Here is a 10,572-nt window from a genome sequence, read left to right on the forward strand (position 1 = left end):
ACCCCCTGTTGGAATCCATTTTTATATCTAATCCTAATTAATTTAAATTCTATCTTCTAAAATTAAAAATAATATATTTTCCTCTAATAAGATTTAAATTTAAATCAGAATTAATTAAATAATCAAGTCTTCAATTGATGGATGAGGACCACTTGTTTTGTAACGGCCTAGCCTTTAGCCTCGAAGAAACGGCGCTTTTTCGGGATCAACCGGAATTTTTATGGAATTTTTAGGAATTTTAGTGCATATAAGCACCTCCACTACACAGGTGCTATGTCATCAAGCTGCTGAGTCAGCAGCTTGACTGCACCAGACACCTCTCCTAATCTAAGCAGGCACGTCGCGAAAAGTTGCGTTTTTGAACCACTTCGGGTCCGAATTTCAAAATTCTGATTTCCGTGGTTAGTCTCTATGTGACGAGCCGGTCACGAATTTCGAGAGAAAAATTATATTAATATAATATTCATATATTATTATTTTATTCAGAATATTATATTATTATCTTCTCTACTGTGATTAATGTTGATCTATGTTTAGTAATATAATAATTGAGCTTGAAATTTACCGGTAATGGATAATACCGGCATTCTTAGATGAACTTAGCAATGCTAATGCTTCATCATATATCTTTTATTCTCATGATTATCATGTTACTAGTATTATTTATACTAGTAAAGCTCATGCTTATCCTTAAGTAGTATAATCTGATGTGTCTAATTTTCGTAATTATCTTCAGAATGATATTTTATTATTAAACTCTGATGAGTCAGCACCCAGTGACACGTGGCTCTCCCAGAGTTAGCCACCACATGTTTCCTTTCTTGCTCTCCAAGCAAAGCTTTCTTAAGGAGAAAGTAAGAAATACTTGTGTTCTAATACATCTAGCTTCCGTAATTATCCTTTCTTGAGATATTTTTACACCAAAATTTAGGATAATGCTTATCCAAACCCCACGTTCTCCCATGTATCATCATTACTATCATTTTTACTTTCTAAACAAGTTAGAATTTGAAATTCTTGAGAGAGAAATGGAAGAACTTCCATGAAAACTTCCATGAACACCTAAGCTTCTTTCTCCGTTCTTTTTCAAACTAAAACCCCTATCAAAAATCTAATCCGACCAAAATGATCACCTCTTCCTCCTCTTCATTTCTATATCAATTTTCATGGAGTAAATCAAGGCATGATGGCTGCTCCTCCTCCTTGAAGTTTCATCCATGGTGGGAACTCAAGCTGATGATGTTTTCTTCATGTTTTCTCTTAATATCTCTTGTTCAATCACCACAGGCTCTAAGAAAACGTGATTTCTAGCTGCCTTGAGGTGAGAAAAACCTACTTTTCACCATCATGAAGCTTCAGCCTTCATGGTTCATATGGTTCTAAAGTTATTTTTGATGTTAAAATAGGCGTAAAAGTGCTTTTGGAAGCTTGTTCTTGGTTTAATTCTTGGCAGCTCCAAAGGAGGTAAGGTTTGGTAAATTAATCAATGAATGGTTGTTTTCTTGAAGTGCTAAATTAGATCTTTTTGCTTGAGGCTTGATTTTGAGTGTTTGTATGATGGTTTGATCATGAGATCTTGTTGTTTAATGCTTGAAAATCAAGTTTTTGATGGTTCTGAAGTTGTTGTTGTTGCTGCTAGAAAACGTGGCTTTCCAGCCATGAAATTCATGATATTTGATGTGTTTTTGATGTGTATTTGATGGCTGAAACGTTGCTCTTTGGTTTTGTGATGACAAGTCATCTTAGCCTAGTTTCACTAGTCTTTTTTCTTTGTTTTCATTTAGTTTCATGCACTTTCTTAAGCCATAAGTAAGTCAATTGGGTTGAATTTCATGTTTCCTTTGATTCAATCAACCATGGATAAATTGATGCATTTTCATGAGTTTTTGTGCCATAATTGCTCATATGACAAGAAGAAGAACAACTCTCATGATTATGGCATAGCTTTGATACAATTGTTGATTGATGATAGGTGAAATAAAGCTTGGAAGAAAGTTGCAAGAATGGGTTTGAAAAGAGGGATTCACGTTTGAGCTAACGTTTGCCTCAAACATTAACTCAAACGTGAGAATCAGATGAAGAACACCCTGGAGAAGAGCCAACGTTTGCGCCAACGTTTGCCTCAAACGTTGAGGCAAACGTTGGCTGAAGAAAAAAATAGGGGAAGGAGCCAACGTTTGCGCTAACGTTTACCTCAAACGTTAGGTCAAACATTGGCGCCAAAAAGAAGAGAAATAGCACTCCTGGGCATAGCAACGTTTGAGCCAACGTTTGCCTCAAACGTGAGGTCAAACGTTGGCACCAAACAGCATGAAGGGGCATACTTCCAACAAGAATAACTTGAGTTGTAGATGTCCAATTGAGGTGATTCCAAGTGGGTTAGAAAGTTGACATTCAGAGCTTTCCAACCATATATAATAGTCTATATTGGGCATAAAATTGGCAACGCGACAAGAGGACAAAGTAGCCCCCAAGAAGCATACAAAAAGGGAGCCTGGGAAGAACCACGTTTGAGCTCACGTTTGACCTCAAACGTTGGCTCAAACGTGGATGACAGCAACTTGGCTGAGCTGCATAATGCCACACACGAAGACGTTTGAGTCAAAATTTGCCTCAAACGTTGACTCAAACGTGAATGGTTCATGGCCCGGTTCACAAGTGGATTTCTTCCCAACACCAAGAGCAATCAACAGAGGCTATTGTCAACCCAATTCCATCAAGACTAAAGGCCCAATTCAAGGCTTAATGATCATTTGAAGAAAGTGTATAAATAGCCTAGGATTTGAAGTTTTAAGAGAGCTTTTCCTTTTTAGTGTTATTGAGTGATTTTGGAGAGAGCTTTTGGGTTTTGAGTATTTTGGAGATTTTAAATCTTGGGTGTTAGAGAATTGAAGGAATTCTGTTTCAATCTCACCCTAAGATCCCTCTGTTTTCATTTACTGCACTTTCTGAGAAAATTATATTTGCATTCCTTTCTTCTACTGCTTGATCTTTACTTTTCTTGCAATCGAATTCTCAATTTGGATCTAGGAAGGCATTGAGATCTAGACTTGGTTATCTAGTCTCTTGGGTCCTGAGATCTACATCTTTCAATTTCAATTTCCTTGTTTCATTGCTACACCAAGCTTATTTTCATTTGCATTTAAGATCCTGTTTAATTGAATCCATCTTCTACGTTTCTGTTTGTTGAGATTTACTGTTTTCTTGTTTAATTTTTGCAATCCCAGATCCCTGACCCATTTACAATTCAAGCCATTTACGTTTCTTGCACTCTAAGATTCTGCAATTTACATTTCTTGCGATTTAAGTTTCTGCCATTTAATTTCTTGCTCTTTAAGATTCAGCACTTTTATTTTCTGTTCTCTTTAATTTCCTGCAATTTACCCCTCTCCCTTTATTTTTCATGCAATTTAATTTCTGTTAATCACAAATCACTCAACCAACACTTGATTCGCTTGACTAAATCAACCACTAAACTAAAATTGCTCAATCCTTCAATCCTTGTGGGATCGACCTCACTCCCGTGAGTTTTATTACTTGATGCGACCCGGTACACTTGCCGATGAGTTTTGTGTCGGATCGTTTTCCACACATCAAGTTTTTGGCGCCGTTGCCAGGGATTGAATAGATTGACAATGATTAAGTGAGGTGGTAGTTTAGATCAAGCACTTTTTCTTTAATTTTGACTAACCTACTAACTGTTTGAATTTTTGCTTAAGCTAACTAGAACTTCATTCTAGCAATAGATTGAAGTATCACTGGTTGTGTGTTTCTTGTTTTGTTTGTATGTCAGGTATAGGGAGAGCTACTCCTATCTTATCCGAAGCTGACCAGAGAACTCTTAGGAGATTAAGAAGAGCTGAGAGAGGGAAAGGTATTGTTGGAGAGGAAGAATCTGAGGAAGAATATCACGAGATGGAAGGAGATCCATCTAATCCCAATCCACCACAGAGGAGAGTGTTGGCCTCCTACACTTTTGCAAATCCCAGACACTGTGGAAGCAGCATCTTAACTCCCAATGTCAATGCAAACAACTTCGAGCTAAAACCACAACTCATTACACTCGTTCAGAACAATTGTTCTTATGGAGGCAGCCCATTGGAAGATCCCAACCAGCATCTATCTACCTTCTTAAGGATTTGTGACACTGTCAAATCCAATGGCGTGAATCCTGAAACTTATAAGCTTCTGCTGTTCCCGTTCTCATTAAGGGACAAGGCCGCACAATGGCTTGAAACTTTTCCCCAAGGAAGTATCACTAGTTAGGATGATTTGGTAACTAAATTTCTAGCTAAATTCTATCCACCCCAAAGGGTCATCAGGCTGAAAACCGAGAAGCAGAAATTTACACAATTAGATGTCGAATCCTTGTATGAAGCATGGGAGAGGTACAAAGCCTTAATCAGAAAGTGTCCTCCAGAGATGTTCAATGAATGGGACGTGCTGCAAAATTTCTATGAAGGCCTGACATTGAAATCTCAAGAGGCATTAGACCATTCTGCTGGAGGTTCACTACAACTGATGAAAACTGCTGAGGAAGCCCAGAATCTTGTAGACTTGGTGGCCAACAATCAATATTTCTTTGCTTATCAAAGAAACCGCCAACCATCACAGAGAAAGGCGGTATTAGAACTAGAAGGAGTAGACTCCATTTTGGCTCAAAACAAAATGATGCAACAACAAATTCAACAACAGTTTGAACAAATGGCCAAAAGGATTGACAGCCTTCAAGTAGCAGCTGTGAACACAAGCCACCCATCAACTGTATGTGTACAGAATGAAGAAAGCCAAGAAGAGCAACAACAGGAGCAAGTACAGTACATGTATAACCAAAACTCTGGACAGAATGAAGTTTATGGTGATACCTACAATCCATCCTGGAAGAACCACCCAAACCTCAGATGGGAGACAATCACAACCAAAACCAACAACCATGGCAGAGGAACTCAAACCAAAACACTTCAAGGAACAACCAAAACCACAACCAACAGCAAACTAACCAAAACCCTTACAGAAAACCTCAAAACAACTACCCAAATCCCAACCATTATCAATCCAATAACCAACCCACCAACCAAAATGCCTACCATCCACCATCCACATCTCACAACCCACCACAAGCGTCACCAGAATCTCAAAGAATCACTAACTTGGAAACCTTGATAGACAAAATGTGGAAACACCAAGAAATGACAACCAAGAACCATGAAGCCTCCATGAAGAGCCTAGAGAGGCAGATTGGGCAAATCTCCAAGCAGATTTCTGTTGAGAGACCTTCAAGCTCACTACCAAGTGATACAATTCCAAATCCTAAGGAAGAGTGCAAGGCAATACAGTTAAAAAGTGGGAGAATATTGATGAGCAACAATGACACTACAATGAAACAAGTGGAGAGCAACAAAGAACCATCAGAGAAAGGAGAAGCTAGCAATGAAGACAGGACAACAAGAAGAAATGCCCCAGAGAAGCTCAAAGAGAAAGACAACCAGCCACATAGTTCAAAGGAAGTGATTCAAGGACAGCAGCAAGTAGGAAAAAGTATTACACCTCCACTGCCATACCCCCAGAGGTTCAGCAAAGAAACTAAGGACCAACACTTTCATAAGTTCCTTGAAACTTTCAAGAAGCTGGAAATCAATATTCCCTTAGCTGAAGCACTTGAACAAATGCCCTTATATGCCAAGTTCTTGAAGGAACTCATTAACAAGAAAAGAAGCTGGCTGGAGAAGGAGACTATACTTCTCACTGAAGAATGCAGTGCACTCATCAGAAAAGGACTCCCTCCCAAGTTGGAAGATCCAGGAAGTTTCTTCCTACCTTGCACCATCGGAAGTCTATTTATCAACAAGGGGATGTGCGATTTAGGAGCAAGCATAAATCTGATTCCATCCTCTTTAGTGAAAAAGCTTGGCATAGAGAAGGTGAAACCAATACAGATGTCATTGGAATTGGTGGACCAGTCAGTAGTACATCCCAAAGGAGTGATCGAAAACCTTTTAGTTAAGGTTGACAAGTTCATTTATCCTGCGGATTTTGTAATCTTGGAAACAGAAGAAGAAGAAAACAATTCGATTATCTTGGGAAGGCCATTTTTAGCTACCGCCAGAGCCATCATAGATGTAGAGTGATGAGCGGATAATTTATACGCTTTTTGGCATTGTTTTTAGTATGTTTTTAGTAGGATCTAGTTACTTTTAGGGATGTTTTCATTAGTTTTTATGTTAAATTCACATTTCTGGACTTTACTATGAGTTTGTGTGTTTTTCTGTGATTTCAGGTATTTTCTGGCTAAAATTGAGGGACTTGAGTAGAAATCAGATTCAGAGGTTGAAGAAGGACTGCTGATGTTGTTGGATTCTGACCTCCCTGCACTCAAAGTGGAGTTTCTGGAGCTACAGAACTTGAAATGGCGCGCTTTCAATTGCGTTGGAACGTAGACATCCAGGGCTTTCCAGCAATATATAATAGTCCATACTTTGGCCAAGAATAGATGACGTAAACTGGCGTTCAACGCCAGCTTTCTGCCCAAATCTGGCGTCCAGCGCCAAAAAAGGAGCCAAAACCAGAGTTGAACGCCCAAACTGGCACAAAAGCTGGCGTTCAACTCCAAGCAGGACCTCTACACGTGCAACACTCAAGCTCAGCCCAAGCACACACCAAGTGGGCCCCGGAAGTGGACTTATGCATCAATTACTTAATTCTGTAAACCCTAGTAGCTAGTTTATTATAAATAGGACCCCTTACTATTGTATTAGACATCTTTGGACGCCTGGTTCTTAGATCAGAGGGGCTGGCCATCTCGGCCATGCCTGGACCTTTCACTTATGTATTTTTAACGGTAGAGTTTCTACACTCCATAGATTAAGGTGTGGAGCTCTGCTGTTCCTCAAAGATTAATGCAAAGTACTACTGTTTTCTATTCAATTCATCTTGTTTCACTTCTAAGATATTCATTCGCACTTCAACCTGAATGTGATGAACGTGACAATCATCATCATTCCCTATGAACGCGTGCCTGACAACCACTTCCGTTCTACATTAGATTGAATGAGTATCTCTTAGATCTCTTAATCGGAATCTTCGTGGTGTAAGCTAGAATGATGGCGGCATTCAAGAGAATCCGGAAAGTCTAAACCTTGTCTGTGGTATTCCGAGTAGGATTCAATGATTGAATGACTGTGACGAGCTTCAAACTCGCGAGTGCTGGGTGTTAGTGACAAACGCAAAAGGAGGGTGAATCCTATTCCAGCATGATCGAGAACCGACAGATGATTAGCCGTGCTGTGACAGAGCATGTGAGCATATTTTTCACTGAGAGGAGGGGATGTAGCCACTGACAACGGTGATGCCCTTGCATAAAGCCAGCCATGGAAAGGAGTAAGACTAATTGGATGAAGATAGCAGGAAAGTAGAGGTTCAGAGGAACGAAAGCATCTCCATTCGCTTATCTGAAATTCTCACCAATGAATTACATAAGTATTTCTATCCTTACTTTATGTTTTATTTACATAATATATTGTAGCCCATATGAGTCAACTTAACTGAGATTTACAAGGTGACCATAGCTTGCTTCATACCGACAATCTCCGTGGGATTCGACCCTTACTCACGTAAGGTATTACTTGGACGACCCAGTGCACTTGCTGGTTAGTTACACGGAGTTGTGAACCATGGTCTTGGCATCATGTTTTTGGCGCCATTTCCAGGGAAAGAAAGAGTAATGAATTTTACATAATTAAAGTGTAATCACGATTCCGCGTACCAAGTTTTTGGCGTCGTTGCCGGGGATTGTTCGAGTATGGACAACTGACGGTTCATCCTGTTGCTCAGATTAGGTAATTTTCTTTTTATTTTCTTTTCAAAAATTTTTCAAAATCTTTCAAAAATTTTCTCACCTATTTTCGAAAAAAAAAAATTTATTCAAAATTTTTAAAGAATGAATTCTAGTGTTTCATGAAGCATGTGAAGCCTGGCTAGCTGTAAAGCCATGTCTAAATTTATTTGGACTGAGGCAGCAATTTGTTATCAAGAGCAAGCTAGTTGTTGTTAATCCACCTGCTAATGTTCTTGATTTACATGCTAAAGCTTGGCTGGCCATTGGCCATGTCTAGTGTTTTGGACCAGAGCTTTCATTGAAAGCTTGGCTGGCTAGTGAGCCATGTCTAATTCCTGGACTGAAGCTTTAGACTAACATGGCAAGATTCTTGGAATTCATGTTAAAAATTTTGGAATCCTTATTTTTTCTTTTTCATATAATTTTCGAAATAAAAATCCAAAAAATTAGAAAATCATAAAAAATCAAAAAAAAAATATTTTGTGTTTCTTGTTTGAGTCTTGAGTCATATCATAAGTTTGGTGTCACTTGCATATGCATCTTGCATTTTTCGAAAATATCATGCATTCATAGTGTTCTTCATGATCTTCAAGTTGTTATTGGTAAGTCTTCTTGTTTGATCTTGATGTTTTCATGTTTTGTGTCTTTTCTTGTTTTACATGTGCATTTTTCGTTTCTTAGAGTCTAAACATGAAAGATTTCTAAGTTTGGTGTCTTGCATGTTTTCTTTGCATTAAAAATTTTTCAAAATTGTGTCTATGATGTTCATCTTGACATTCATAGTGTTCTTGGTGTTCATCTTGACATTCATAGCATTCTTGCATGCATCACATGTTTTGATCTAAAAATTTCATGCATTGCATCTCTTTAGTGTTTTTCTCTCTCATCATAAAAATTTCAAAAAAAAAAAAAATATCTTTCCCATTTTCTCTCATCAAATTCGAAAATTTGAGTTGACTTTTTCAAAAATTTTTAAAATCAAATTGTTTCTCATGAGTCAAACCAAATTTTCAATTTGAAAATCTTATCTTTTTCAAAATCTTTTTCAAAAATCAAATCTTTTTTAAAATTCTTAGTTATTTTTGAAAATTCCAAAAATCTTTTTCAAAAATCTTTTTCTTATTTTTATATCAAATTTTCGAAAATAACACAATCAATTAATGTTTTGATTCAAAAATTTGAAGTTTGTTACTTGCTTGTTAAGAAAGATTCAAACTTTAAGTTCTAGAATCATATCTTGTGATTTCTTGTGAATCAAGTCATTAATTGTGATTTTAAAAATCAAATCTTTTTCAAAACTAATTTCTAAAATATCTTCTTATCTTACCTTTTTCAAAAAGTTGGTTTCAAAATATCTTTTCTAACCTCCTAACTTCTTATCTTTTCAAAATTTGTTCCAACTAACTAACTAACTTTTTGTTTGTTTCTTAACTTTTTCAAAACTACCTAACTAACTCTCTCTCTCTCTCATTTTCGAAAATATCTTCCCCCTTTTTCAAAATTTCTTTTTAATTTATTAATTATTTTAATTTTTAAATCTTAATTTTCGAAAATTACTAACATTTTTTCAAAAACTATTTTTCAAAAATCACTAACTCTTTTTCAAAAATATTTTTCGAAAATTCTTTCTCTACTATTATTATTATTTTTCTGTGCCCTCTTCTTTGTCATATGAGCAGGAGCAAGGATAAGAACATTCTTGTGGAAGCAGATCCAGAACCTGAAAGGACTCTAAAAAGGAAATTAAGAAAAGCTAAAATACAACAATCTAGAAATAACCTTTCAGAAATTTTCGAACAGAAAGAGGAGATGGCAGCCGAAAATAATAATAATGTAAGGAAGATGCTTGGTGACTTTACTGCACCTAATTCCAATTTACATGGAAGAAGCATCTCCATTCCTGCCATTGGAGAAAACAACTTTGAGCTGAAACCTCAATTAGTTTCTCTGATGCAGCAGAACTGCAAGTTTCATGGACTTCCATCTGAAGATCCTTTTCAGTTCTTAACTGAATTCTTGCAGATATGTGATACTGTTAAGACTAATGGAGTAAATCCTGAAGTCTACAGGCTCATGCTTTTCCCTTTTGCTGTAAGAGACAGAGCTAGAATCTGGTTGGACTCTCAACCTAAAGATAGCCTGAACTCTTGGGATAAGCTGGTCACGGCTTTCTTAGCCAAGTACTTTCCTCCTCAAAAGCTGAGCAAGCTTAGAGCTGAGGTTCAAACCTTCAGACAGAAAGAAGGTGAATCCTTCTATGAAGCTTGGGAAAGATACAAACAGTTGACCAAAAAGTGTCCTTCTGACATGCTTTCAGAATGGACCATCCTGGATATATTCTATGATGGTTTATCTGAGCTATCAAAGATGTCACTGGACACTTCTGCAGGTGGATCCATTCACCTAAAGAAAACGCCTGCAGAAGCTCAAGAACTTATTGACATGGTTACTAATAACCAGTTCATGTACACTTCTGAAAGGAATCTTGTGAGTAATGGGACGCCTATGAAGAAGGGAGTTCTTGAAGTTGATACTCTGAATGCCATATTGGCTCAGAATAAAATATTGACTCAGCAAGTCAATATGATTTCTCAGAGTCTGAATGGAATGCAAGCTGCATCCAACAGTACTCAAGAGCCTTCTTATGCAGAAGAAGCTTATGATCCTGAGAACCCTGCAATAGCAGAGGTAAATTACTTAGGTGAACCTTATGGAAACACCTATAACTCATCATGGAG

At 37.4% G+C, this 10,572-nt stretch overlaps 1 non-coding gene across 1 annotated transcript; it reads right to left on the minus strand.

Annotated features, from left to right (window-relative positions):
- Nucleotides 1–10,039: 10,039 nt before the first annotated feature.
- On the minus strand, nucleotides 10,040–10,147 carry LOC148577563 (small nucleolar RNA R71). Its single transcript, XR_015904553.1, has one exon. It is a non-coding gene; the product is annotated as a small nucleolar RNA R71 (small nucleolar RNA).
- Nucleotides 10,148–10,572: the final 425 nt, after the last annotated feature.

This window comes from Arachis ipaensis, chromosome B1, assembly GCF_059453495.1.
Source record: "Arachis ipaensis isolate K30076 ecotype BB chromosome B1, ASM5945349v1, whole genome shotgun sequence".
NCBI lineage: Eukaryota > Viridiplantae > Streptophyta > Magnoliopsida > Fabales > Fabaceae > Arachis > Arachis ipaensis.